Source organism: Ammospiza nelsoni, chromosome 12 (assembly GCF_027579445.1).
Source record: "Ammospiza nelsoni isolate bAmmNel1 chromosome 12, bAmmNel1.pri, whole genome shotgun sequence".
NCBI lineage: Eukaryota > Metazoa > Chordata > Aves > Passeriformes > Passerellidae > Ammospiza > Ammospiza nelsoni.
In genome coordinates this window covers 18,943,530-18,969,999 of record NC_080644.1, presented here as the reverse complement: position 1 = coordinate 18,969,999, position 26,470 = coordinate 18,943,530, and positions in this window count along the sequence as shown.

Here is a 26,470-nt window from a genome sequence, read left to right as displayed (position 1 = left end):
AGCGCAGAAAACATCTCCCATCGTGTTCTGGACGTTGCACGGAGGTCTGCCAAGTGTTTGCATAAAGAAATGAAAAGTTGTCCAAAATAACTTCCTATCGTATGTTCATGTGATTGGAAAGGTCTGGAAAGTGGTAAGGTACTGTTTTCTATCAGTTGGCAAGCTGCGCACACAATCCCAGGGTTGTACAGCTTCCTTCTTCACCTTTCCGATGCTGCCGCTCTCTCCGGCTCCCGGAGCCGAAGAAGCGGCTTCTTCGCGCAAAGACGGTTGTACCGCTCACAGTGCTCTCTTAGCGCCGCTTCTGCCGAAAGAAGCCCGGGAGCGGTGCTTAGCTCCGGAGAGCATCGTACCTTCGTCTTTAGCGTCTTTTGTGGTCTACATCCTAGCAGAAAGCTTTTCCACTCTGTCTGGCAAGGAAAACATGCGCCAGCACAGAAAACATCTCCCATCGTGTTCTGGACGTTGTATGGAGGTCTGCCAAGTGTTTGACAAGAAGAGAAGAAATGTTGTCCAAAACAGCTTCCAATCGAATATTCATGTGATTGGAAAAGTCAGGAAAGTGGTAAGGTACTGTTTTCTATCAGTTGGCAAGCTGCGCACACAATCCCAGTGTTGTACAGCTTCCTTCTTCACCTTTCCGATGCTGCCGCTCTCTCCGGCTCCCGGAGCCGAAGAAGCGGCTTCTTCGCGCAAAGACGCTTGTACCGCTCACAGTGCTCTCTTAGCGCCACTTCTGCCGAAAGAAGCCCGGGAGCGGCGCTTAACTCCGGAGAGCATCGTCCCTTCGTCTTTAGCGTCTTTTGTGGTCTACATCCTAGCAGAAAGCTTTTCCACTCTGTCTGGCAAGGAAAACCTGCGCCAGCACAGAAAACATCTCCCATCGTGTTCTGGACGTTGTACGGATGTCTGCCAAGTGTTTGAAAGAAACAAAGAAAAGTTGTCCAAAACAGCTTCCAATCGAATATTCATGTGATTGGAAACGTCAGGAAAGTGGTTAGGTACTGTTTTCTATCAGTTGGCAAGCTGCGCACACAATCCCAGTGTTGTACAGCTTCCTTCTTCACCTTTCCGATGCTGCCGCTCTCTCCGGCTCCCGGAGCCGAAGAAGCGGCTTCTTCGCGCAAAGACGATTGTACCGCTCACAGTGCTCTCTTAGCGCCGCTTCTGCCGAAAGAAGCCCGGGAGCGGCGCTTAACTCCGGAGAGCATCGTCCCTTCGTCTTTAGCGTCTTTTGTGGTCTACATCCTAGCAGAAAGCTTTTCCACTCTGTCTGGCAAGGAAAACCTGCGCCAGCACAGAAAACATCTCCCATCGTGTTCTGGACGTTGTACGGATGTCTGCCAAGTGTTTGAAAGAAACAAAGAAAAGTTGTCCAAAACAGCTTCCAATCGAATATTCATGTGATTGGAAACGTCAGGAAAGTGGTTAGGTACTGTTTTCTATCAGTTGGCAAGCTGCGCACACAATCCCAGTGTTGTACAGCTTCCTTCTTCACCTTTCCGATGCTGCCGCTCTCTCCGGCTCCCGGAGCCGAAGAAGCGGCTTCTTCGCGCAAAGACGATTGTACCGCTCACAGTGCTCTCTTAGCGCCGCTTCTGCCGAAAGAAGCCCGGGAGCGGTGCTTAGCTCCGGAGAGCCTCGTACCTTCGTCTTTAGCGTCTTTTGTGGTCTACATCCTAGCAGAAAACTTTTCCACTCAGTCTGGCAAGGAAAACCTGCGCCAGCACAGAAAACATCTCCCATCGTGTTCTGGACGTTGTACGGAGGTCTGCCAAGTGTTTGAAATAAACAAAGGAAAGTTGTCCAAAAGAGCTTCCAATCGAATATTCCTGTGATTGGAAATGTCAGGAAAGTGTAAGGTACTGTTTTCTATCAGTTGGCAAGCTGCGCACACAATCCCAGTGTTGTACAGCTTCCTTCTTCACCTTTCCGATGCTGCCGCTCTCTCCGGCTCCCGGAGCCGAAGAAGCGGCTTCTTCGCGCAAAGACGATTGTACCGCTCACAGTGCTCTCTTAGCGCCGCTTCTGCCGAAAGAAGCCCGGCAGCGGCGCTTAGCTCCGGAGAGCTTAGTCCCTTCGTCTTTAGCGTCTTTTGTGGTCTACATCCTAGCAGAAAGCTTTTCCACTCTGTCTGGCAAGGAAAACTTGCGCGAGCACAGAAAACATCTCCCATCGTGTTCTGGACTTTGCACGGAGGTCTGCCAAGTGTTTGAAAGAAACAATAAAAAAGTTGTCCAAAACAGCTTCCAATCGAATGTTCATGTGATTGGAAAAGTCAGGAAAGTGTAAGGTACTGTTTTCTATCAGTTGGCAAGCTGCGCACACAATCCCAGTGTTGTACAGCTTCCTTCTTCACCTTTCTGATGCTGCCGCTCTCTCCGGCTCCCGGAGCCGAAGAAGCGGCTTCTTCGCGCAAAGACGCTTGTACCGCTCACAGTGCTCTCTTAGCGCCGCTTCTGCCGAAAGAAGCCCGGGAGCGGCGCTTAACTCCGGAGAGCATCGTCCCTTCGTCTTTAGCGTCTTTTGTGGTCTACATCCTAGCAGAAAGCTTTTCCACTCTGTCTGGCAAGGAAAACCTGCGCCAGCGCAGAAAACATCTCCCATCGTGTTCTGGACGTTGCACGGAGGTCTGCCAAGTGTTTGAAAGAAACAATAAAAAAGTTGTCCAAAATAACTTCCTATCGAATGTTCATGTGATTGGAAAGGTCTGGAAAGTGGTAAGGTACTGTTTTCTATCAGTTGGCAAGCTGCGCACACAATCCCAGTGTTGTACAGCTTCCTTCTTCACCTTTCCGATGCTGCCGCTCTCTCCGGCTCCCGGAGCCGAAGAAGCGGCTTCTTCGCGCAAAGACGCTTGTACCGCTCACAGTGCTCTCTTAGCGCCGCTTCTGCCGAAAGAAGCCCGGGAGCGGTGCTTAGCTCCGGAGAGCATCGTACCTTCGTCTTTAGCGTCTTTTGTGGTCTACATCCTAGCAGAAAGCTTTTCCACTCTGTCTGGCAAGGAAAACATGCGCCAGCACAGAAAACATCTCCCATCGTGTTCTGGACGTTGTACGGAGGTCTGCCAAGTGTTTGACTAGAAGAGAAGAAATGTTGTCCAAAACAGCTTCCAATCGAATATTCATGTGATTGGAAAAGTCAGGAAAGTGGTAAGGTACTGTTTTCTATCAGTTGGCAAGCTGCGCACACAATCCCAGTGTTGTACAGCTTCCTTCTTCACCTTTCCGATGCTGCCGCTCTCTCCGGCTCCCGGAGCCGAAGAAGCGGCTTCTTCGCGCAAAGACGATTGTACCGCTCACAGTGCTCTCTTAGCGCGGCTTCTGCCGAAAGAAGCCCGGGAGCGGCGCTTAGCTCCGGAGAGCATCGTACCTTCGTCTTTAGCATCTTTTGTGGTCTACATCCTAGCAGAAAGCTTTTCCACTCTGTCTGGCAAGGAAAACCTGCGCCAGAAGAGAAAACATCTCCCATCGTGTTCTGGACGTTGCACGGTGGTCTGCCAAGTGTTTGAAAGAAACAAAGAAAAGTTGTCCAAAACAGCTTCCAATCGAATATTCATGTGATTGGAAAAGTCAGGAAAGTGGTAAGGTACTGTTTTCTATCAGTTGGCAAGCTGCGCACACAATCCCAGTGTTGTACAGCTTCCTTCTTCACCTTTCCGATGCTGCCGCTCTCTCCGGCTCCCGGAGCCGAAGAAGCGGCTTCTTCGCGCAAAGACGATTGTACCGCTCACAGTGCTCTCTTAGCGCCGCTTCTGCCGAAAGAAGCCCGGGAGCGGTGCTTAGCTCCGGAGAGCCTCGTACCTTCGTCTTTAGCGTCTCTTGTGGTCTACATCCTAGCAGAAAGCTTTTCCACTCAGTCTGGCAAGGAAAACCTGCGCCAGCGCAGAAAACATCTCCCATCGTGTTCTGGACGTTGCACGGAGGTCTGCCAAGTGTTTGCATAAAGAAATGAAAAGTTGTCCAAAATAACTTCCTATCGAATGTTCATGTGATTGGAAAAGTCAGGAAAGTGGTAAGGTACTGTTTTCTATCAGTTGGCAAGCTGCGCACACAATCCCAGTGTTGTACAGCTTCCTTCTTCACCTTTCCGATGCTGCCGCTCTCTCCGGCTCCCGGAGCCGAAGAAGCGGCTTCTTCGCGAAAAGGCGATTGTACCGCTCACAGTGCTCTCTTAGCGCCGCTTCTGCCGAAAGAAGCCCGGGAGCGGCGCTTAGCTCCGGAGAGCATCGTCCCTTCGTCTTTAGCGTCTTTTGTGGTCTACATCCTAGCAGAAAGCTTTTCCACTCTGTCTGGCAAGGAAAACCTGCGCCAGCACAGAAAACATCTCCCATCGTGTTCTGGACGTTGTACGGATGTCTGCCAAGTGTTTGAAAGAAACAAAGAAAAGTTGTCCAAAATAACTTCCTATCGAATGTTCATGTGATTGGAAAAGTCAGGAAAGTGGTAAGGTACTGTTTTCTATCAGTTGGCAAGCTGCGCACACAATCCCAGTGTTGTACAGCTTCCTTCTTCACCTTTCCGATGCTGCCGCTCTCTCCGGCTCCCGGAGCCGAAGAAGCGGCTTCTTCGCGCAAAGGCGATTGTACCGCTCACAGTGCTCTCTTAGCGCCGCTTCTGCCGAAAGAAGCCCGGGAGCGGTGCTTAGCTCCGGAGAGCATCGTACCTTCGTCTTTAGCGTCTTTTGTGGTCTACATCCTAGCAGAAAGCTTTTCCACTCTGTCTGGCAAGGAAAACCTGCGCCAGCACAGAAAACATCTCCCATCGTGTTCTGGACGTTGTACGGAGGTCTGCCAAGTGTTTGACAAGAAGAGAAGAAATGTTGTCCAAAACAGCTTCCAATCGAATATTCATGTGATTGGAAAAGTCAGGAAAGTTGTAAGGTACTGTTTTCTATCAGTTGGCAAGCTGCGCACACAATCCCAGTGTTGTACAGCTTCCTTCTTCACCTTTCCGATGCTGCCGCTCTCTCCGGCTCCCGGAGCCGAAGAAGCGGCTTCTTCGCGCAAAGACGCTTGTACCGCTCACAGTGCTCTCTTAGCGCGGCTTCTGCCGAAAGAAGCCCGGGAGCGGCGCTTAACTCCGGAGAGCATCGTCCCTTCGTCTTTAGCGTCTTTTGTGGTCTACATCCTAGCAGAAAGCTTTTCCACTCTGTCTGGCAAGGAAAACCTGCGCCAGCACAGAAAACATCTCCCATCGTGTTCTGGACGTTGTACGGAGGTCTGCCAAGTGTTTGAAAGAAACAAAGAAAAGTTGTCCAAAACAGCTTCCAATCGAATATTCATGTGATTGGAAAAGTCAGGAAAGTGGTAAGGTACTGTTTTCTATCAGTTGGCAAGCTGCGCACACAATCCCAGTGTTGTACAGCTTCCTTCTTCACCTTTCCGATGCTGCCGCTCTCTCCGGCTCCCGGAGCCGAAGAAGCGGCTTCTTCGCGCAAAGGCGATTGTACCGCTCACAGTGCTCTCTTAGCGCCGCTTCTGCCGAAAGAAGCCCGGGAGCGGTGCTTAGCTCCGGAGAGCATCGTACCTTCGTCTTTAGCGTCTTTTGTGGTCTACATCCTAGCAGAAAGCTTTTCCACTCTGTCTGGCAAGGAAAACCTGCGCCAGCACAGAAAACATCTCCCATCGTGTTCTGGACGTTGTACGGAGGTCTGCCAAGTGTTTGACAAGAAGAGAAGAAATGTTGTCCAAAACAGCTTCCAATCGAATATTCATGTGATTGGAAAAGTCAGGAAAGTTGTAAGGTACTGTTTTCTATCAGTTGGCAAGCTGCGCACACAATCCCAGTGTTGTACAGCTTCCTTCTTCACCTTTCCGATGCTGCCGCTCTCTCCGGCTCCCGGAGCCGAAGAAGCGGCTTCTTCGCGCAAAGACGCTTGTACCGCTCACAGTGCTCTCTTAGCGCGGCTTCTGCCGAAAGAAGCCCGGGAGCGGCGCTTAACTCCGGAGAGCATCGTCCCTTCGTCTTTAGCGTCTTTTGTGGTCTACATCCTAGCAGAAAGCTTTTCCACTCTGTCTGGCAAGGAAAACCTGCGCCAGCACAGAAAACATCTCCCATCGTGTTCTGGACGTTGTACGGAGGTCTGCCAAGTGTTTGAAAGAATCAAAGAAAAGTTGTCCAAAACAGCTTCCAATCGAATATTCATGTGATTGGAAACGTCAGGAAAGTGTAAGGTACTGTTTTCTATCAGTTGGCAAGCTGCGCACACAATCCCAGTGTTGTACAGCTTCCTTCTTCACCTTTCCGATGCTGCCGCTCTCTCCGGCTCCCGGAGCCGAAGAAGCGGCTTCTTCGCGCAAAGACGATTGTACCGCTCACAGTGCTCTCTTAGCGCCGCTTCTGCCGAAAGAAGCCCGGGAGCGGTGCTTAGCTCCGGAGAGCCTCGTACCTTCGTCTTTAGCGTCTCTTGTAGTCTACATCCTAGCAGAAAGCTTTTCCACTCAGTCTGGCAAGGAAAACATGCGCCAGCGCAGAAAACATCTCCCATCGTGTTCTGGACGTTGCACGGAGGTCTGCCAAGTGTTTTCATAAAGAAATGAAAAGTTGTCCAAAATAACTTCCTATCGAATGTTCATGTGATTGGAAAAGTCAGGAAAGTGGTAAGGTACTGTTTTCTATCAGTTGGCAAGCTGCGCACACAATCCCAGTGTTGTACAGCTTCCTTCTTCACCTTTCCGATGCTGCCGCTCTCTCCGGCTCCCGGAGCCTAAGAAGCGGCTTCTTCGCGCAAAGGCGATTGTACCGCTCACAGTGCTCTCTTAGCGCCGCTTCTGCCGAAAGAATCCCGGGAGCGGTGCTTAGCTCCGGAGAGCATCGTCCCTTCGTCTTTAGCGTCTTTTGTGGTCTACATCCTAGCAGAAAGCTTTTCCACTCAGTCTGGCAAGGAAAACCTGCGCCAGCACAGAAAACATCTCCCATCGTGTTCTGGACGTTGCACGGAGGTCTGCCAAGTGTTTGAAAGAAACAGAGAAAAGTTGTCCAAAAGAGCTTCCAATCGAATATTCCTGTGATTGGAAATGTCAGGAAAGTGTAAGGTACTGTTTTCTATCAGTTGGCAAGCTGCGCACACAATCCCAGTGTTGTACAGCTTCCTTCTTCACCTTTCCGATGCTGCCGCTCTCTCCGGCTCCCGGAGCCGAAGAAGCGGCTTCTTCGCGCAAAGACGATTGTACCGCTCACAGTGCTCTCTTAGCGCCGCTTCTGCCGAAAGAAGCCCGGGAGCGGCGCTTAGCTCCGGAGAGCTTCGTCCCTTCGTCTTTAGCGTCTTTTGTGGTCTACATCCTAGCAGAAAGCTTTTCCACTCTGTCTGGCAAGGAAAACATGCGCCAGCACAGAAAACATCTCCCATCGTGTTCTGGACGTTGCACGGAGGTCTGCCAAGTGTTTGAAAGAAACAAAGAAAAGTTGTCCAAAACAGCTTCCAATCCAATATTCATGTGATTGGAAACGTCAGGAAAGTGTAAGGTACTGTTTTCTATCAGTTGGCAAGCTGCGCACACAATCCCAGTGTTGTACAGCTTCCTTCTTCACCTTTCCGATGCTGCCGCTCTCTCCGGCTCCCGCAGCCGAAGAAGCGGCTTCTTCGCGCAAAGACGATTGTACCGCTCACAGTGCTCTCTTAGCGCCGCTTCTGCCGAAAGAAGCCCGGGAGCGGTGCTTAGCTCCGGAGAGCCTCGTACCTTCGACTTTAGCGTCTTTTGTGGTCTACATCCTAGCAGAAAGCTTTTCCACTCTGTCTGGCAAGGAAAACCTGCGCCAGCACAGAAAACATCTCCCATCGTGTTCTGGACGTTGTACGGAGGTCTGCCAAGTGTTTGAAAGAAACAAAGAAAAGTTGTCCAAAACAGCTTCCAATCCAATATTCATGTGATTGGAAACGTCAGGAAAGTGTAAGGTACTGTTTTCTATCAGTTGGCAAGCTGCGCACACAATCCCAGTGTTGTACAGCTTCCTTCTTCACCTTTGCGATGCTGCCGCTCTCTCCGGCTCCCGGAGCCGAAGAAGCGGCTTCTTCGCGCAAAGACGATTGTACCGCTCACAGTGCTCTCTTAGCGCCGCTTCTGCCGAAGGAAGCCCGGGAGCGGTGCTTAGCTCCGGAGAGCCTCGTACCTTCGTCTTTAGCGTCTTTTGTGGTCTACATCCTAGCAGAAAGCTTTTCCACTCTGTCTGGCAAGGAAAACCTGCGCCAGCACAGAAAACATCTCCCATCGTGTTCTGGACGTTGTACGGATGTCTGCCAAGTGTTTGAAAGAAACAAAGAAAAGTTGTCCAAAACAGCTTCCAATCGAATATTCATGTGATTGGAAACGTCAGGAAAGTGGTTAGGTACTGTTTTCTATCAGTTGGCAAGCTGCGCACACAATCCCAGTGTTGTACAGCTTCCTTCTTCACCTTTCCGATGCTGCCGCTCTCTCCGGCTCCCGGAGCCGAAGAAGCGGCTTCTTCGCGCAAAGACGATTGTACCGCTCACAGTGCTCTCTTAGCGCCGCTTCTGCCGAAAGAAGCCCGGGAGCGGTGCTTAGCTCCGGAGAGCCTCGTACCTTCGTCTTTAGCGTCTTTTGTGGTCTACATCCTAGCAGAAAGCTTTTCCACTCAGTCTGGCAAGGAAAACCTGCGCCAGCACAGAAAACATCTCCCATCGTGTTCTGGACGTTGTACGGAGGTCTGCCAAGTGTTTGAAATAAACAAAGAAAAGTTGTCCAAAAGAGCTTCCAATCGAATATTCCTGTGATTGGAAATGTCAGGAAAGTGGTAAGGTACTGTTTTCTATCAGTTGGCAAGCTGCGCACACAATCCCAGTGTTGTACAGCTTCCTTCTTCACCTTTGCGATGCTGCCGCTCTCTCCGGCTCCCGGAGCCGAAGAAGCGGCTTCTTCGCGCAAAGACGATTGTACCGCTCACAGTGCTCTCTTAGCGCCGCTTCTGCCGAAAGAAGCCCGGGAGCGGCGCTTAGCTCCGGAGAGCATCGTCCCTTCGTCTTTAGCGTCTTTTGTGGTCTACATCCTAGCAGAAAGCTTTTCCACTCTGTCTGGCAAGGAAAACATGCGGGAGCACAGAAAACATCTCCCATCGTGTTCTGGACATTGCACGGAGGTCTGCCAAGTGTTTGAAAGAAACAATAAAAAAGTTGTCCAAAATAACTTCCTATCGAATGTTCATGTGATTGGAAAAGTCAGCAAAGTGGTAAGGTACTGTTTTCTATCAGTTGGCAAGCTGCGCACACAATCCCAGTGTTGTACAGCTTCCTTCTTCACCTTTCCGATGCTGCCGCTCTCTCCGGCTCCCGGAGCCGAAGAAGCGGCTTCTTCGCGCAAAGACGATTGTACCGCTCACAGTGCTCTCTTAGCGCCGCTTCTGCCGAAAGAAGCCCGGGAGCGGCGCTTAACTCCGGAGAGCATCGTACCTTCGTCTTTAGCGTCTTTTGTGGTCTACATCCTAGCAGAAAGCTTTTCCACTCTGTCTGGCAAGGAAAACCTGCGCCAGCACAGAAAACATCTCCCATCGTGTTCTGGACGTTGTACGGATGTCTGCCAAGTGTTTGAAAGAAACAAAGAAAAGTTGTCCAAAACAGCTTCCAATCGAATATTCATGTGATTGGAAACGTCAGGAAAGTGGTTAGGTACTGTTTTCTATCAGTTGGCAAGCTGCGCACACAATCCCAGTGTTGTACAGCTTCCTTCTTCACCTTTCCGATGCTGCCGCTCTCTCCGGCTCCCGGAGCCGAAGAAGCGGCTTCTTCGCGCAAAGACGATTGTACCGCTCACAGTGCTCTCTTAGCGCCGCTTTTGCCGAAAGAAGCCCGGGAGCGGTGCTTAGCTCCGGAGAGCCTCGTACCTTCGTCTTTAGCGTCTTTTGTGGTCTACATCCTAGCAGAAAACTTTTCCACTCAGTCTGGCAAGGAAAACCTGCGCCAGCACAGAAAACATCTCCCATCGTGTTCTGGACGTTGTACGGAGGTCTGCCAAGTGTTTGAAATAAACAAAGAAAAGTTGTCCAAAAGAGCTTCCAATCGAATATTCATGTGATTGGAAATGTCAGGAAAGTGTAAGGTACTGTTTTCTATCAGTTGGCAAGCTGCGCACACAATCCCAGTGTTGTACAGCTTCCTTCTGCACCTTTGCGATGCTGCCGCTCTCTCCGGCTCCCGGAGCCGAAGAAGCGGCTTCTTCGCGCAAAGACGATTGTACCGCTCACAGTGCTCTCTTAGCGCCGCTTCTGCCGAAAGAAGCCCGGGAGCGGCGCTTAGCTCCGGAGAGCTTCGTCCCTTCGTCTTTAGCGTCTTTTGTGGTCTACATCCTAGCAGAAAGCTTTTCCACTCTGTCTGGCAAGGAAAACATGCGCCAGCACAGAAAACATCTCCCATCGTGTTCTGGACGTTGCACGGAGGTCTGCCAAGTGTTTGAAAGAAACAAAGAAAAGTTGTCCAAAACAGCTTCCAATCCAATATTCATGTGATTGGAAACGTCAGGAAAGTGTAAGGTACTGTTTTCTATCAGTTGGCAAGCTGCGCACACAATCCCAGTGTTGTACAGCTTCCTTCTTCACCTTTCCGATGCTGCCGCTCTCTCCGGCTCCCGCAGCCGAAGAAGCGGCTTCTTCGCGCAAAGACGATTGTACCGCTCACAGTGCTCTCTTAGCGCCGCTTCTGCCGAAAGAAGCCCGGGAGCGGTGCTTAGCTCCGGAGAGCCTCGTACCTTCGACTTTAGCGTCTTTTGTGGTCTACATCCTAGCAGAAAGCTTTTCCACTCTGTCTGGCAAGGAAAACCTGCGCCAGCACAGAAAACATCTCCCATCGTGTTCTGGACGTTGTACGGAGGTCTGCCAAGTGTTTGAAAGAAACAAAGAAAAGTTGTCCAAAACAGCTTCCAATCCAATATTCATGTGATTGGAAACGTCAGGAAAGTGTAAGGTACTGTTTTCTATCAGTTGGCAAGCTGCGCACACAATCCCAGTGTTGTACAGCTTCCTTCTTCACCTTTGCGATGCTGCCGCTCTCTCCGGCTCCCGGAGCCGAAGAAGCGGCTTCTTCGCGCAAAGACGATTGTACCGCTCACAGTGCTCTCTTAGCGCCGCTTCTGCCGAAGGAAGCCCGGGAGCGGTGCTTAGCTCCGGAGAGCCTCGTACCTTCGTCTTTAGCGTCTTTTGTGGTCTACATCCTAGCAGAAAGCTTTTCCACTCTGTCTGGCAAGGAAAACCTGCGCCAGCACAGAAAACATCTCCCATCGTGTTCTGGACGTTGTACGGATGTCTGCCAAGTGTTTGAAAGAAACAAAGAAAAGTTGTCCAAAACAGCTTCCAATCGAATATTCATGTGATTGGAAACGTCAGGAAAGTGGTTAGGTACTGTTTTCTATCAGTTGGCAAGCTGCGCACACAATCCCAGTGTTGTACAGCTTCCTTCTTCACCTTTCCGATGCTGCCGCTCTCTCCGGCTCCCGGAGCCGAAGAAGCGGCTTCTTCGCGCAAAGACGATTGTACCGCTCACAGTGCTCTCTTAGCGCCGCTTCTGCCGAAAGAAGCCCGGGAGCGGTGCTTAGCTCCGGAGAGCCTCGTACCTTCGTCTTTAGCGTCTTTTGTGGTCTACATCCTAGCAGAAAGCTTTTCCACTCAGTCTGGCAAGGAAAACCTGCGCCAGCACAGAAAACATCTCCCATCGTGTTCTGGACGTTGTACGGAGGTCTGCCAAGTGTTTGAAATAAACAAAGAAAAGTTGTCCAAAAGAGCTTCCAATCGAATATTCCTGTGATTGGAAATGTCAGGAAAGTGGTAAGGTACTGTTTTCTATCAGTTGGCAAGCTGCGCACACAATCCCAGTGTTGTACAGCTTCCTTCTTCACCTTTGCGATGCTGCCGCTCTCTCCGGCTCCCGGAGCCGAAGAAGCGGCTTCTTCGCGCAAAGACGATTGTACCGCTCACAGTGCTCTCTTAGCGCCGCTTCTGCCGAAAGAAGCCCGGGAGCGGCGCTTAGCTCCGGAGAGCATCGTCCCTTCGTCTTTAGCGTCTTTTGTGGTCTACATCCTAGCAGAAAGCTTTTCCACTCTGTCTGGCAAGGAAAACATGCGGGAGCACAGAAAACATCTCCCATCGTGTTCTGGACATTGCACGGAGGTCTGCCAAGTGTTTGAAAGAAACAATAAAAAAGTTGTCCAAAATAACTTCCTATCGAATGTTCATGTGATTGGAAAAGTCAGCAAAGTGGTAAGGTACTGTTTTCTATCAGTTGGCAAGCTGCGCACACAATCCCAGTGTTGTACAGCTTCCTTCTTCACCTTTCCGATGCTGCCGCTCTCTCCGGCTCCCGGAGCCGAAGAAGCGGCTTCTTCGCGCAAAGACGATTGTACCGCTCACAGTGCTCTCTTAGCGCCGCTTCTGCCGAAAGAAGCCCGGGAGCGGCGCTTAACTCCGGAGAGCATCGTACCTTCGTCTTTAGCGTCTTTTGTGGTCTACATCCTAGCAGAAAGCTTTTCCACTCTGTCTGGCAAGGAAAACCTGCGCCAGCACAGAAAACATCTCCCATCGTGTTCTGGACGTTGTACGGATGTCTGCCAAGTGTTTGAAAGAAACAAAGAAAAGTTGTCCAAAACAGCTTCCAATCGAATATTCATGTGATTGGAAACGTCAGGAAAGTGGTTAGGTACTGTTTTCTATCAGTTGGCAAGCTGCGCACACAATCCCAGTGTTGTACAGCTTCCTTCTTCACCTTTCCGATGCTGCCGCTCTCTCCGGCTCCCGGAGCCGAAGAAGCGGCTTCTTCGCGCAAAGACGATTGTACCGCTCACAGTGCTCTCTTAGCGCCGCTTTTGCCGAAAGAAGCCCGGGAGCGGTGCTTAGCTCCGGAGAGCCTCGTACCTTCGTCTTTAGCGTCTTTTGTGGTCTACATCCTAGCAGAAAACTTTTCCACTCAGTCTGGCAAGGAAAACCTGCGCCAGCACAGAAAACATCTCCCATCGTGTTCTGGACGTTGTACGGAGGTCTGCCAAGTGTTTGAAATAAACAAAGAAAAGTTGTCCAAAAGAGCTTCCAATCGAATATTCATGTGATTGGAAATGTCAGGAAAGTGTAAGGTACTGTTTTCTATCAGTTGGCAAGCTGCGCACACAATCCCAGTGTTGTACAGCTTCCTTCTGCACCTTTGCGATGCTGCCGCTCTCTCCGGCTCCCGGAGCCGAAGAAGCGGCTTCTTCGCGCAAAGACGATTGTACCGCTCACAGTGCTCTCTTAGCGCCGCTTCTGCCGAAAGAAGCCCGGGAGCGGCGCTTAGCTCCGGAGAGCATCGTCCCTTCGTCTTTAGCGTCTTTTGTGGTCTACATCCTAGCAGAAAGCTTTTCCACTCTGTCTGGCAAGGAAAACATGCGCGAGCACAGAAAACATCTCCCATCGTGTTCTGGACGTTGCACGGATGTCTGCCAAGTGTTTGAAAGAAACAATAAAAAAGTTGTCCAAAATAACTTCCTATCGAATGTTCATGTGATTGGAAAAGTCAGGAAAGTGGTAAGGTACTGTTTTCTATCAGTTGGCAAGCTGCGCACACAATCCCAGTGTTGTACAGCTTCCTTCTTCACCTTTCCGATGCTGCCGCTCTCTCCGGCTTTCGGAGCCGAAGAAGCGGCTTCTTCGCGCAAAGACGATTGTACCGCTCACAGTGCTCTCTTAGCGCCGCTTCTGCCGAAAGAAGCCCGGGAGCGGCGCTTAGCTCCGGAGAGCATCGTACCTTCGTCTTTAGCGTCTTTTGTGGTCTACATCCTAGCAGAAAGCTTTTCCACTCTGTCTGGCAAGGAAAACCTGCGCCAGCACAGAAAACATCTCCCATCGTGTTCTGGACGTTGCACGGAGGTCTGCCAAGTGTTTGAAAGAAACAAAGAAAAGTTGTCCAAAACAGCTTCCAATCGAATATTCATGTGATTGGAAAAGTCAGGAAAGTGGTAAGGTACTGTTTTCTATCAGTTGGCAAGCTGCGCACACAATCCCAGTGTTGTACAGCTTCCTTCTTCACCTTTCCGATGCTGCCGCTCTCTCCGGCTCCCGGAGCCGAAGAAGCGGCTTCTTCGCGCAAAGACGATTGTACCGCTCACAGTGCTCTCTTAGCGCCGCTTCTGCCGGAAGAAGCCCGGGAGCGGTGCTTAGCTCCGGAGAGCCTCGTACCTTCGTCTTTAGCGTCTCTTGTGGTCTACATCCTAGCAGAAAGCTTTTCCACTCAGTCTGGCAAGGAAAACCTGCGCCAGCGCAGAAAACATCTCCCATCGTGTTCTGGACGTTGCACGGAGGTCTGCCAAGTGTTTGCATAAAGAAATGAAAAGTTGTCCAAAATAACTTCCTATCGAATGTTCATGTGATTGGAAAAGTCAGGAAAGTGGTAAGGTACTGTTTTCTATCAGTTGGCAAGCTGCGCACACAATCCCAGTGTTGTACAGCTTCCTTCTTCACCTTTCCGATGCTGCCGCTCTCTCCGGCTCCCGGAGCCGAAGAAGCGGCTTCGTCGCGCAAAGACGATTGTACCGCTCACAGTGCTCTCTTAGCGCGGCTTCTGCCGAAAGAAGCCCGGGAGCGGCGCTTAACTCCGGAGAGCATCGTCCCTTCGTCTTTAGCGTCTTTTGTGGTCTACATCCTAGCAGAAAGCTTTTCCACTCTGTCTGGCAAGGAAAACCTGCGCCAGCACAGAAAACATCTCCCATCGTGTTCTGGACGTTGTACGGAGGTCTGCCAAGTGTTTGACAAGAAGAGAAGAAATGTTGTCCAAAACAGCTTCCAATCGAATATTCATGTGATTGGAAAAGTCAGGAAAGTTGTAAGGTACTGTTTTCTATCAGTTGGCAAGCTGCGCACACAATCCCAGTGTTGTACAGCTTCCTTCTTCACCTTTCCGATGCTGCCGCTCTCTCCGGCTCCCGGAGCCGAAGAAGCGGCTTCTTCGCGCAAAGACGATTGTACCGCTCACAGTGCTCTCTTAGCGCCGCTTCTGCCGAAAGAAGCCCGGGAGCGGCGCTTAACTCCGGAGAGCATCGTCCCTTCGTCTTTAGCGTCTTTTGTGGTCTACATCCTAGCAGAAAGCTTTTCCACTCTGTCTGGCAAGGAAAACCTGCGCCAGCACAGAAAACATCTCCCATCGTGTTCTGGACGTTGTACGGAGGTCTGCCAAGTGTTTGAAAGAAACAAAGAAAAGTTGTCCAAAAGAGCTTCCAATCGAATATTCATGTGATTGGAAACGTCAGGAAAGTGTAAGGTACTGTTTTCTATCAGTTGGCAAGCTGCGCACACAATCCCAGTGTTGTACAGCTTCCTTCTTCACCTTTCCGATGCTGCCGCTCTCTCCGGCTCCCGGAGCCGAAGAAGCGGCTTCTTCGCGCAAAGACGATTGTACCGCTCACAGTGCTCTCTTAGCGCCGCTTCTGCCGAAAGAAGCCCGGGAGCGGTGCTTAGCTCCGGAGAGCCTCGTACCTTCGTCTTTAGCGTCTCTTGTGGTCTACATCCTAGCAGAAAGCTTTTCCACTCTGTCTGGCAAGGAAAACATGCGCCAGCGCAGAAAACATCTCCCATCGTGTTCTGGACGTTGCACGGAGGTCTGCCAAGTGTTTGCATAAAGAAATGAAAAGTTGTCCAAAATAACTTCCTATCGAATGTTCATGTGATTGGAAAAGTCAGGAAAGTGGTAAGGTACTGTTTTCTATCAGTTGGCAAGCTGCGCACACAATCCCAGTGTTGTACAGCTTCCTTCTTCACCTTTCCGATGCTGCCGCTCTCTTCGGCTCCCGGAGCCTAAGAAGCGGCTTCTTCGCGCAAAGGCGATTGTACCGCTCACAGTGCTCTCTTAGCGCCGCTTCTGCCGAAAGAAGCCCGGGAGCGGTGCTTAGCTCCGGAGAGCATCGTCCCTTCGTCTTTAGCGTCTTTTGTGGTCTACATCCTAGCAGAAAGCTTTTCCACTCAGTCTGGCAAGGAAAACCTGCGCCAGCACAGAAAACATCTCCCATCGTGTTCTGGACGTTGCACGGAGGTCTGCCAAGTGTTTGCATAAAGAAATGAAAAGTTGTCCAAAATAACTTCCTATCGAATGTTCATGTGATTGGAAAAGTCAGGAAAGTGGTAAGGTACTGTTTTCTATCAGTTGGCAAGCTGCGCACACAATCCCAGTGTTGTACAGCTTCCTTCTTCACCTTTCCGATGCTGCCGCTCTCTCCGGCTCCCGGAGCCGAAGAAGCGGCTTCTTCGCGCAAAGACGATTGTACCGCTCACAGTGCTCTCTTAGCGCGGCTTCTGCCGAAAGAAGCCCGGGAGCGGCGCTTAACTCCGGAGAGCATCGTCCCTTCGTCTTTAGCGTCTTTTGTGGTCTACATCCTAGCAGAAAGCTTTTCCACTCTGTCTGGCAAGGAAAACCTGCGCCAGCACAGAAAACATCTCCCATCGTGTTCTGGACGTTGTACGGATGTCTGCCAAGTGTTTGAAAGAAACAAAGAAAAGTTGTCCAAAACAGCTTCCAATCGAATATTCATGTGATTGGAAACGTCAGGAAAGTGGTTAGGTACTGTTTTCTATCAGTTGGCAAGCTGCGCACACAATCCCAGTGTTGTACAGCTTCCTTCTTCACCTTTCCGATGCTGCCGCTCTCTCCGGCTCCCGGAGCCGAAGAAGCGGCTTCTTCGCGCAAAGACGATTGTACCGCTCACAGTGCTCTCTTAGCGCCGCTTCTGCCGAAAGAAGCCCGGGAGCGGCGCTTAGCTCCGGAGAGCTTCGTCCCTTCGTCTTTAGCGTCTTTTGTGGTCTACATCCTAGCAGAAAGCTTTTCCACTCTGTCTGGCAAGGAAAACATGCGCGAGCACAGAAAACATCTCCCATCGTGTTCTGGACGTTGCACGGAGGTTTGCCAAGTGTTTGAAAGAAACAATAAAAAAGTTGTCCAAAACAGCTTCCAATCGAATATTCATGTGATTGGAAAAGTCAGGAAAGTGTAAGGTACTGTTTTCTATCAGTTGGCAAGCTGCGCACACAATCCCAGTGTTGTACAGCTTCCTTCTTCACCTTTCCGATGCTGCCGCTCTCTCCGGCTCCCGGAGCCGAAGAAGCGGCTTCTTCGCGCAAAGACGATTGTACCGCTCACAGTGCTCTCTTAGCGCCGCTTCTGCCGAAAGAAGCCCGGGAGCGGCGCTTAACTCCGGAGAGCATCGTCCCTTCGTCTTTAGCGTCTTTTGTGGTCTACATCCTAGCAGAAAGCTTTTCCACTCTGTCTGGCAAGGAAAACCTGCGCCAGCGCAGAAAACATCTCCCATCGTGTTCTGGACATTGCACGGAGGTCTGCCAAGTGTTTGAAAGAAACAATAAAAAAGTTTTCCAAAATAACTTCCTATCGAATGTTCATGTGATTGGAAAAGTCAGGAAAGCGGTAAGGTACTGTTTTCTATCAGTTGGCAAGCTGCGCACACAATCCCAGTGTTGTACAGCTTCCTTCTTCACCTTTCCGATGCTGCCGCTCTCTCCGGCTCCCGGAGCCGAAGAAGCGGCTTCTTCGCGCAAAGACGATTGTACCGCTCACAGTGCTCTCTTAGCGCCGCTTCTGCCGAAAGAAGCCCGGCAGCGGCGCTTAGCTCCGGAGAGCATCGTACCTTCGTCTTTAGCGTCTTTTGTGGTCTACATCCTAGCAGAAAGCTTTTCCACTCTGTCTGGCAAGGAAAACATGCGCCAGCACAGAAAACATCTCCCATCCTGTTCTGGACGTTGCACGGAGGTCTGCCAAGTGTTTGAAAGAAACAAAGAAAAGTTGTCCAAAACAGCTTCCAATCGAATATTCATGTGATTGGAAAAGTCAGGAAAGTGGTAAGGTACTGTTTTCTATCAGTTGGCAAGCTGCGCACACAATCCCAGTGTTGTACAGCTTCCTTCTTCACCTTTCCGATGCTGCCGCTCTCTCCGGCTCCCGGAGCCGAAGAAGCGGCTTCTTCGCGCAAAGACGATTGTACCGCTCACAGTGCTCTCTTAGCGCCGCTTCTGCCGAAAGAAGCCCGGGAGCGGTGCTTACCTCCGGAGAGCCTCGTACCTTCGTCTTTAGCGTCTCTTGTGGTCTACATCCTAGCAGAAAGCTTTTCCACTCAGTCTGGCAAGGAAAACCTGCGCCAGCGCAGAAAACATCTCCCATCGTGTTCTAGACGTTGCACGGAGGTCTGCCAAGTGTTTGCATAAAGAAATGAAAAGTTGTCCAAAATAACTTCCTATCGAATGTTCATGTGATTGGAAAAGTCTGGAAAGTGGTAAGGTACTGTTTTCTATCAGTTGGCAAGCTGCGCACACAATCCCAGTGTTGTACAGCTTCCTTCTTCACCTTTCCGATGCTGCCGCTCTCTCCGGCTCCCGGAGCCGAAGAAGCGGCTTCTTCGCGCAAAGACGATTGTACCGCTCACAGTGCTCTCTTAGCGCCGCTTCTGCCGAAAGAAGCCCGGGAGCGGCGCTTAGCTCCGGAGAGCATCGTCCCATCGTCTTTAGCGTCTTTTGTGGTCTACATCCTAGCAGAAAGCTTTTCCACTCTGTCTGGCAAGGAAAACATGCGCCAGCACAGAAAACATCTCCCATCGTGTTCTGGACGTTGCATGGAGGTCTGCCAAGTGTTTGCATAAAGAAATGAAAAGTTGTCCAAAATAACTTCCTATCGAATGTTCATGTGATTGGAAAAGTCAGGAAAGTGGTAAGGTACTGTTTTCTATCAGTTGGCAAGCTGCGCACACAATCCCAGTGTTGTACAGCTTCCTTCTTCACCTTTCCGATGCTGCCGCTCTCTCCGGCTCCCGGAGCCGAAGAAGCGGCTTCTTCGCGCAAAGACGATTGTACCGCTCACAGTGCTCTCTTAGCGCCGCTTCTGCCGAAAGAAGCCCGGGAGCCGCGCTTAACTCCGGAGAGCATCGTCCCTTCGTCTTTAGCGTCTTTTGTGGTCTACATCCTAGCAGAAAGCTTTTCCACTCTGTCTGGCAAGGAAAACATGCGCCAGCACAGAAAACATCTCCCATCGTGTTCTGGACGTTGCACGGAGGTCTGCCAAGTGTTTGACAAGAAGAGAAGAAATGTTGTCCAAAACAGCTTCCAATCGAATATTCATGTGATTGGAAAAGTCAGGAAAGTTGTAAGGTACTGTTTTCTATCAGTTGGCAAGCTGCGCACACAATCCCAGTGTTGTACAGCTTCCTTCTTCACCTTTCCGATGCTGCCGCTCTCTCCGGCTCCCGGAGCCGAAGAAGCGGCTTCTTCGCGCAAAGACGATTGTACCGCTCACAGTGCTCTCTTAGCGCCGCTTCTGCCGAAAGAAGCCCGGGAGCGGCGCTTAACTCCGGAGAGCATCGTCCCTTCGTCTTTAGCGTCTTTTGTGGTCTACATCCTAGCAGAAAGCTTTTCCACTCTGTCTGGCAAGGAAAACCTGCGCCAGCACAGAAAACATCTCCCATCGTGTTCTGGACGTTGCACGGAGGTCTGCCAAGTGTTTGAAAGAAACAAAGAAAAGTTGTCCAAAACAGCTTCCAATCGAATATTCATGTGATTGGAAACGTCAGGAAAGTGTAAGGTACTGTTTTCTATCAGTTGGCAAGCTGCGCACACAATCCCAGTGTTGTACAGCTTCCTTCTTCACCTTTCCGATGCTGCCGCTCTCTCCGGCTCCCGGAGCCGAAGAAGCGGCTTCTTCGCGCAAAGACGATTGTACCGCTCACAGTGCTCTCTTAGCGCCGCTTCTGCCGAAAGAAGCCCGGGAGCGGCGCTTAGCTCCGGAGAGCCTCGTACCTTCGTCTTTAGCGTCTTTTGTGGTCTACATCCTAGCAGAAAGCTTTTCCACTCTGTCTGGCAAGGAAAACCTGCGCCAGCGCAGAAAACATCTCCCATCGTGTTCTGGACGTTGCACGGAGGTCTGCCAAGTGTTTGCATAAAGAAATGAAAAGTTGTCCAAAATAACTTCCTATCGAATGTTCATGTGATTGGAAAAGTCAGGAAAGTGGTAAGGTACTGTTTTCTATCAGTTGGCAAGCTGCGCACACAATCCCAGTGTTGTACAGCTTCCTTCTTCACCTTTCCGATGCTGCCGCTCTCTCCGGCTCCCGGAGCCGAAGAAGCGGCTTCTTCGCGCAAAGACGCTTGTACCGCTCACAGTGCTCTCTTAGCGCCGCTTCTGCCGAAAGAAGCCCGGGAGCGGCGCTTAACTCCGGAGAGCATCGTCCCTTCGTCTTTAGCGTCTTTTGTGGTCTACATCCTAGCAGAAAGCTTTTCCACTCTGTCTGGCAAGGAAAACATGCGCCAGCACAGAAAACATCTCCCATCGTGTTCTGGACGTTGCACGGAGGTCTGCCAAGTGTTTGCATAAAGAAATGAAAAGTTGTCCAAAATAACTTCCTATCGAATGTTCATGTGATTGGAAACGTCAGGAAAGTGTAAGGTACTGTTTTCTATCAGTTGGCAAGCTGCGCACACAATCCCAGTGTTGTACACCTTCCTTCTTCACCTTTGCGATGCTGCCGCTCTCTCCGGCTCCCGGAGCCGAAGAAGCGGCTTCTTCGCGCAAAGACGATTGTACCGCTCACAGTGCTCTCTTAGCGCCGCTTCTGCCGAAAGAAGCCCGGGAGCGGTGCTTAGCTCCGGAGAGCCTCGTACCTTCGTCTTTAGCGTCTTTTGTGGTCTACATCCTAGCAGAAAGCTTTTCCACTCTGTCTGGCAAGGAAAACCTGCGCCAGCACAGAAAACATCTCCCATCGTGTTCTGGACATTGTACGGAGGTCTGCCAAGTGTTTGCATAAAGAAATGAAAAGTTGTCCAAAATAACTTCCTATCGAATGTTCATGTGATTGGAAAAGTCAGGAAAGTGGTAAGGTACTGTTTTCTATCAGTTGGCAAGCTGCGCACACAATCCCAGTGTTGTACAGCTTCCTTCTTCACCTTTCCGATGCTGCCGCTCTCTCCGGCTCCCGGAGCCGAAGAAGCGGCTTCTTCGCGCAAAGACGATTGTACCGCTCACAGTGCTCTCTTAGCGCCGCTTCTGCCGAAAGAAGCCCGGGAGCGGCGCTTAACTCCGGAGAGCATCGTCCCTTCGTCTTTAGCGTCTTTTGTGGTCTACATCCTAGCAGAAAGCTTTTCCACTCTGTCTGGCAAGGAAAACCTGCGCCAGCGCAGAAAACATCTCCCATCGTGTTCTGGACGTTGCACGGAGGTCTGCCAAGTGTTTCAAAGAAACAATAAAAAAGTTGTCCAAAATAACTTCCTATCGAAAGTTCATGTGATTGGAAAAGTCAGGAAAGTGGTAAGGTACTGTTTTCTATCAGTTGGCAAGCTGCGCACACAATCCCAGTGTTGTACAGCTTCCTTCTTCACCTTTCCGATGCTGCCGCTCTCTCCGGCTCCCGGAGCCGAAGAAGCGGCTTCTTCGCGCAAAGACGATTGTACCGCTCACAGTGCTCTCTTAGCGCCGCTTCTGCCGAAAGAAGCCCGGGAGCGGTGCTTAGCTCCGGAGAGCCTCGTACATTCGTCTTTAGCGTCTCTTGTGGTCTACATCCTAGCAGAAAGCTTTTCCACTCAGTCTGGCAAGGAAAACCTGCGCCAGCGCAGAAAACATCTCCCATCGTGTTCTGGACGTTGCACGGAGGTCTGCCAAGTGTTTGCATAAAGAAATGAAAAGTTGTCCAAAATAACTTCCTATCGAATGTTCATGTGATTGGAAAAGTCTGGAAAGTGGTAAGGTACTGTTTTCTATCAGTTGGCAAGCTGCGCACACAATCCCAGTGTTGTACAGCTTCCTTCTTCACCTTTCCGATGCTGCCGCTCTCTCCGGCTCCCGGAGCCGAAGAAGCGGCTTCTTCGCGCAAAGACGGTTGTACCGCTCACAGTGCTCTCTTAGCGCCGCTTCTGCCGAAAGAAGCCCGGGAGCGGCGCTTAGCTCCGGAGAGCATCGTACCTTCGTCTTTAGCGTCTTTTGTGGTCTACATCCTAGCAGAAAGCTTTTCCACTCTGTCTGGCAAGGAAAACCTGCGCCAGCACAGAAAACATCTCCCATCGTGTTCTGGACGTTGTACGGACGTCTGCCAAGTGTTTGAAAGAAACAAAGAAAAGTTGTCCAAAACAGCTTCCAATCGAATATTCATGTGATTGGAAACGTCAGGAAAGTGGTTAGGTACTGTTTTCTATCAGTTGGCAAGCTGCGCACACAATCCCAGTGTTGTACAGCTTCCTTCTTCACCTTTCCGATGCTGCCGCTCTCTCCGGCTCCCGGAGCCGAAGAAGCGGCTTCTTCGCGCAAAGACGATTGTACCGCTCACAGTGCTCTCTTAGCGCCGCTTCTGCCGAAAGAAGCCCGGGAGCGGTGCTTAGCTCCGGAGAGCCTCGTACCTTCGTCTTTAGCGTCTCTTGTGGTCTACATCCTAGCAGAAAGCTTTTCCACTCAGTCTGGCAAGGAAAACCTGCGCCAGCGCAGAAAATATCTCCCATCGTGTTCTGGACGTTGCACGGAGGTCTGCCAAGTGTTTGCATAAAGAAATGAAATGTTGTCCAAAATAACTTCCTATCAAATGTTCATGTGATTGGAAAAGTCAGGAAAGTGGTAAGGTACTGTTTTCTATCAGTTGGCAAGCTGCGCACACAATCCCAGTGTTGTACAGCTTCCTTCTTCACCTTTCCGATGCTGCCGCTCTCTCCGGCTCCCGGAGCCGAAGAAGCGGCTTCTTCGCGCAAAGGCGATTGTACCGCTCACAGTGCTCTCTTAGCGCCGCTTCTGCCGAAAGAAGCCCGGGAGCGGTGCTTAGCTCCGGAGAGCATCGTACCTTCGTCTTTAGCGTCTTTTGTGGTCTACATCCTAGCAGAAAGCTTTTCCACTCTGTCTGGCAAGGAAAACATGCGCCAGCACAGAAAACATCTCCCATCGTGTTCTGGACGTTGCACGGAGGTCTGCCAAGTGTTTGAAAGAAACAAAGAAAAGTTGTCCAAAACAGCTTCCAATCGAATATTCATGTGATTGGAAACGTCAGGAAAGTGTAAGGTACTGTTTTCTATCAGTTGGCAAGCTGCGCACACAATCCCAGTGTTGTACAGCTTCCTTCTTCACCTTTCCGATGCTGCCGCTCTCTCCGGCTCCCGGAGCCGAAGAAGCGGCTTCTTCGCGCAAAGACGATTGTACCGCTCACAGTGCTCTCTTAGCGCCGCTTCTGCCGAAAGAAGCCCGGGAGCGGCGCTTAACTCCGGAGAGCATCGTACCTTCGTCTTTAGCGTCTTTTGTGGTCTACATCCTAGCAGAAAGCTTTTCCACTCTGTCTGGCAAGGAAAACCTGCGCCAGCACAGAAAACATCTCCCATCGTGTTCTGGACGTTGTACGGATGTCTGCCAAGTGTTTGAAAGAAACAAAGAAAAATTGTCCAAAACAGCTTTTAATCGAATATTCATGTGATTGGAAACGTCAGGAAAGTGGTTAGGTACTGTTTTCTATCAGTTGGCAAGCTGCGCACACAATCCCAGTGTTGTACAGCTTCCTTCTTCACCTTTCCGATGCTGCCGCTCTCTCCGGCTCCCGGAGCCGAAGAAGCGGCTTCTTCGCGCAAAGACGATTGTACCGCTCACAGTGCTCTCTTAGCGCCGCTTCTGCCGAAAGAAGCCCGGGAGCGGTGCTTAGCTCCGGAGAGCCTCGTACCTTCGTCTTTAGCGTCTTTTGTGGTCTACATCCTAGCAGAAAACTTTTCCACTCTGTCTGGCAAGGAAAACCTGCGCCAGCACAGAAAACATCTCCCATCGTGTTCTGGACGTTGTACGGAGGTCTGCCAAGTGTTTGAAATAAACAAGGAAAGTTGTCCAAAAGAGCTTCCAATCGAATATTCCTGTGATTGGAAATGTCAGGAAAGTGTAAGGTACTGTTTTCTATCAGTTGGCAAGCTGCGCACACAATCCCAGTGTTGTACAGCTTCCTTCTTCACCTTTGCGATGCTGCCGCTCTCTCCGGCTCCCGGAGCCGAAGAAGCGGCTTCTTCGCGCAAAGACGATTGTACCGCTCACAGTGCTCTCTTAGCGCCGCTTCTGCCGAAAGAAGCCCGGGAGCGGTGCTTAGCTCCGGAGAGCCTCGTACATTCGTCTTTAGCGTCTCTTGTGGTCTACATCCTAGCAGAAAGCTTTTCCACTCAGTCTGGCAAGGAAAACCTGCGCCAGCGCAGAAAACATCTCCCATCGTGTTCTGGACGTTGCACGGAGGTCTGCCAAGTGTTTGCATAAAGAAATGAAAAGTTGTCCAAAATAACTTCCTATCGAATGTTCATGTGATTGGAAAAGTCTGGAAAGTGGTAAGGTACTGTTTTCTATCAGTTGGCAAGCTGCGCACACAATCCCAGTGTTGTACAGCTTCCTTCTTCACCTTTCCGATGCTGCCGCTCTCTCCAGCTCCCGGAGCCGAAGAAGCGGCTTCTTCGCGCAAAGACGGTTGTACCGCTCACAGTGCTCTCTTAGCGCCGCTTCTGCCGAAAGAAGCCCGGGAGCGGCGCTTAGCTCCGGAGAGCATCGTACCTTCGTCTTTAGCGTCTTTTGTGGTCTACATCCTAGCAGAAAGCTTTTCCACTCTGTCTGGCAAGGAAAACCTGCGCCAGCACAGAAAACATCTCCCATCGTGTTCTGGACGTTGTACGGACGTCTGCCAAGTGTTTGAAAGAAACAAAGAAAAGTTGTCCAAAACAGCTTCCAATCGAATATTCATGTGATTGGAAACGTCAGGAAAGTGGTTAGGTACTGTTTTCTATCAGTTGGCAAGCTGCGCACACAATCCCAGTGTTGTACAGCTTCCTTCTTCACCTTTCCGATGCTGCCGCTCTCTCCGGCTCCCGGAGCCGAAGAAGCGGCTTCTTCGCGCAAAGACGATTGTACCGCTCACAGTGCTCTCTTAGCGCCGCTTCTGCCGAAAGAAGCCCGGGAGCGGTGCTTAGCTCCGGAGAGCCTCGTACCTTCGTCTTTAGCGTCTCTTGTGGTCTACATCCTAGCAGAAAGCTTTTCCACTCAGTCTGGCAAGGAAAACCTGCGCCAGCGCAGAAAATATCTCCCATCGTGTTCTGGACGTTGCACGGAGGTCTGCCAAGTGTTTGCATAAAGAAATGAAATGTTGTCCAAAATAACTTCCTATCAAATGTTCATGTGATTGGAAAAGTCAGGAAAGTGGTAAGGTACTGTTTTCTATCAGTTGGCAAGCTGCGCACACAATCCCAGTGTTGTACAGCTTCCTTCTTCACCTTTCCGATGCTGCCGCTCTCTCCGGCTCCCGGAGCCGAAGAAGCGGCTTCTTCGCGCAAAGGCGATTGTACCGCTCACAGTGCTCTCTTAGCGCCGCTTCTGCCGAAAGAAGCCCGGGAGCGGTGCTTAGCTCCGGAGAGCATCGTACCTTCGTCTTTAGCGTCTTTTGTGGTCTACATCCTAGCAGAAAGCTTTTCCACTCTGTCTGGCAAGGAAAACATGCGCCAGCACAGAAAACATCTCCCATCGTGTTCTGGACGTTGCACGGAGGTCTGCCAAGTGTTTGAAAGAAACAAAGAAAAGTTGTCCAAAACAGCTTCCAATCGAATATTCATGTGATTGGAAACGTCAGGAAAGTGTAAGGTACTGTTTTCTATCAGTTGGCAAGCTGCGCACACAATCCCAGTGTTGTACAGCTTCCTTCTTCACCTTTCCGATGCTGCCGCTCTCTCCGGCTCCCGGAGCCGAAGAAGCGGCTTCTTCGCGCAAAGACGATTGTACCGCTCACAGTGCTCTCTTAGCGCCGCTTCTGCCGAAAGAAGCCCGGGAGCGGCGCTTAACTCCGGAGAGCATCGTACCTTCGTCTTTAGCGTCTTTTGTGGTCTACATCCTAGCAGAAAGCTTTTCCACTCTGTCTGGCAAGGAAAACCTGCGCCAGCACAGAAAACATCTCCCATCGTGTTCTGGACGTTGTACGGATGTCTGCCAAGTGTTTGAAAGAAACAAAGAAAAATTGTCCAAAACAGCTTTTAATCGAATATTCATGTGATTGGAAACGTCAGGAAAGTGGTTAGGTACTGTTTTCTATCAGTTGGCAAGCTGCGCACACAATCCCAGTGTTGTACAGCTTCCTTCTTCACCTTTCCGATGCTGCCGCTCTCTCCGGCTCCCGGAGCCGAAGAAGCGGCTTCTTCGCGCAAAGACGATTGTACCGCTCACAGTGCTCTCTTAGCGCCGCTTCTGCCGAAAGAAGCCCGGGAGCGGTGCTTAGCTCCGGAGAGCCTCGTACCTTCGTCTTTAGCGTCTTTTGTGGTCTACATCCTAGCAGAAAACTTTTCCACTCAGTCTGGCAAGGAAAACCTGCGCCAGCACAGAAAACATCTCCCATCGTGTTCTGGACGTTGTACGGAGGTCTGCCAAGTGTTTGAAATAAACAAGGAAAGTTGTCCAAAAGAGCTTCCAATCGAATATTCCTGTGATTGGAAATGTCAGGAAAGTGTAAGGTACTGTTTTCTATCAGTTGGCAAGCTGCGCACACAATCCCAGTGTT